This window comes from Micropterus dolomieu, unplaced genomic scaffold (genome assembly GCF_021292245.1).
Source record: "Micropterus dolomieu isolate WLL.071019.BEF.003 ecotype Adirondacks unplaced genomic scaffold, ASM2129224v1 contig_14253, whole genome shotgun sequence".
Classification (NCBI taxonomy): domain Eukaryota; kingdom Metazoa; phylum Chordata; class Actinopteri; order Centrarchiformes; family Centrarchidae; genus Micropterus; species Micropterus dolomieu.
Genome location: NW_025743239.1, coordinates 6,307 through 9,153, shown reverse-complemented (window position 1 = coordinate 9,153; position 2,847 = coordinate 6,307). Strand labels below are relative to the sequence as shown.

The following is a 2,847-nucleotide window of genomic DNA, read 5'->3' as shown; positions in this document are numbered from 1 at the left end:
ATCCTAGTGACGTCCCTGATTTTAGGAAGTGTAATATGTAGAGATTTTAGATTCATTATAGCCTAACTCCTACTAGAGGGTAAAAGTCAGGATTTCTCAGCCTCTGCTGCTTCGATAGTTATTAGTCCCCCAACTTAACAAGTATGCATTATTGCAATGCTCTAAACCATCAACTGCTGAGAAACACTGTTTGATGCTGTGGCTGTTCAGGTCTGCAGGTTCAGATGAGTCTAGTACTAAAAAAGGTTAAGTGATTCATTTGAGTATAAAAAGGTTCTAAGATGAAATCAAGGTGGTAACATATTCAATATACGATTGCTTTAAAAGTACAGAATATAATGCACTTTTGATGTCTTCAGCCAATCTTATGTGCTGTATATTTATGAAACAGCTTGTGTGTAGGTTATTTATTTATTCATGGTTATTTTCATTGCCATCACTGATCATGGGATGTGCTCAGAAGCCTTGATTAAAGTTTATAACAACTGTATTCAAGATCATTTCATTTAACAAAAGAAGCATTTGATATAGTTTTCGTAACTGAGGGAACTACCATCAATTTGTAAGGACTATTACATGCAAAAACAACTTCTGGTCTTGCTCCTTCACCTGACAAAAACAGGACGTGTTGGCAGGTTAATAGGGATCAAGTATTTGAAATGTCTTTACACACAAATTGAGGGGACACTGTGTTGACTTACATTCATTTCCTGGAAACTCACCCTAAGCATAAACACTATATGCCTAAAACCAACCGCTTCCCTAACTTTAACCTTAAACCACGATAATATTAAATCATTTTAAGTTGTTGGGATTTGCATTTCTTCATAATGTGACTAAACTGATTTTAGTCCCCATATAAGAAATACATTATATCCCTAAACTTCCCTAAAAATATGGTTTGGCCTTAAACAGACAGTGTCATAATGACAAAAAAGAGCCATTAAAGTTATTTTGAATGTTTTGTGACGCATGTATCAAAGCAAAAACAAGTCACTCAACAACCTGGACTGAACTTACATAAAATCATTTGACAAAAACATACAATTTGTAAGCAGTGTATAATAAAGCGGATAAATAAAACCACTGTTATTTCAGATCCAATTGAATTGATAAAATTAATTTACTAAGCGTGTGGTGTATATTGATTTAACTCTAAACTCGTCCACATCATGTCAACTTCCTCGGTTTTGTGTCGTTTTCAGCAGCACCCTGCCAGAGACATGAGGCGTGAGACAGGAGACGTAAGAAGACAGGTTAAGTGTGACAGGTCACCTCCATTAACCTGGCCTAAATTCCCTCACAGACACAAACAGCTTGAGAGATTTTCCAGGCAGGTGTGGTTACCTCTCTGGGCAGCTGGCTACTGCTACTGATCACCTCATTGCTTTCTGAAGGAGAGTTCATATATTAAACATTTGTTTCTGTGCTTGCAAAAGGAACTATTGGAAATTTAGGAGTCTTTCTTTGAGTTGTGGATCACTAACTGTTTGTATGGAATCAGAAGGTGCTCAGCAGACTTTTATCTGCCACATGAAGATTTGACTTTTTTAAGAAAATTGCTGATTCAGAACAAGCAGTCCTCAGTCTGTGCAGAAATACACTCCAATTAGTATCTGATCCTAATATGATGTCTGGTTTAGACAAACAAAGTTAGAAGTCTATTACAGTCTTCTTCATTAGGATATTCCCTCTTCTGTCCCTGTCCCCTCTGTCACGGCAGCTCAGGAAGGAAACGCTGTCCTGTAAACACAAAGTGGGGATTTTGTACTAAAAGGACAGTAACTTTGGGAGATGAGCACTTTGTTTGTCTAACTTAGACGACTTAAGCCTCATATTCATTTCATATAAACTTTTTTAGCAAGGGATCTCTAAATGTCCAGTATGAACAAGATGAATGATACAGCAAATACTTTTGTTTTAAGATAAACCTTTGTCTTGTGGTCCTTTAACTATTTATTAATAATTTTAAACTTTAACATTAATGAGAAATAATATTTATGGTCTCACAAACTCTCACTCTCACCACACTTCAGACTAGTAAGAGACAAACTGGATAAATGACATACTGCCCTGCTATGAGCTCTGTTAGCAACATCATGTGTGCAGATTGGTTTCTATTTCACTGCAAAAAACTGTTGTTTTCAAAGTTAATGCATGCCCCAAAATGATGGAGCGCTTTTCATTTAAGATTTTACAACTTCAAAAAGATGTGATAAATGTTCTGGTTAATCAGATGGGAATACAAACTCAATGTCAAAGACTTAAATGCAGCTAAAAATAAAGTTTATATCCATTTACATTTTTAAAAAAGTGTTACCAAGCTGTCACTCATCAGGCCAAACACAAAGAGTCTTACTCACTTTTTTCCTTGCAAGACAAAGCAATACAAAACATGTAAAGAAATGTAAATACTCAGTTTGAAATGACAATAAAATACAAATTCAGAAAATGAGCATAAAAATATTGCCAATAGGTGTGAATGACTTACATTGTAACAGTTGTGATCATATAATAATCAAAACAGTAAAAAAAACAAAGACAAAGAAAAAACATTGTCCTGAAAAGATGGAAGTGTATTATTAAGTACACTGATCTAAAACTAATGCCGTTCAACACAACTGTCCTGTGATAAATCCTACTTTCATGAAGGTTTTAATGTAACCGTTAGGGAGGTATCTAATATTTAATCTACCTGTCCTTCATTAATATAAGATATAAATTAAATATTGTTGCCTTAATTCTGCACCCAATTCTGTCTTGAGGAAAAATTTAATGGGCCCATCGAAAGTCCATGCATAAATACAGACCACAGATCCATGTTGTCATCACACTCAGTGGCTTCTA

The 2,847-nt window shown here is 35.1% G+C and overlaps 1 long non-coding RNA gene across 1 annotated transcript; it reads right to left on the bottom strand.

Moving 5' to 3' along the window:
* Positions 1 to 392: 392 nt before the first annotated feature.
* On the bottom strand, positions 393 to 2,847 carry LOC123966802. The gene is made up of 2 exons (XR_006824068.1): positions 2,811 to 2,847; positions 393 to 1,743 (listed from the first exon to the last, which is right to left on the bottom strand). It is a non-coding gene; the product is annotated as an uncharacterized LOC123966802 (long non-coding RNA).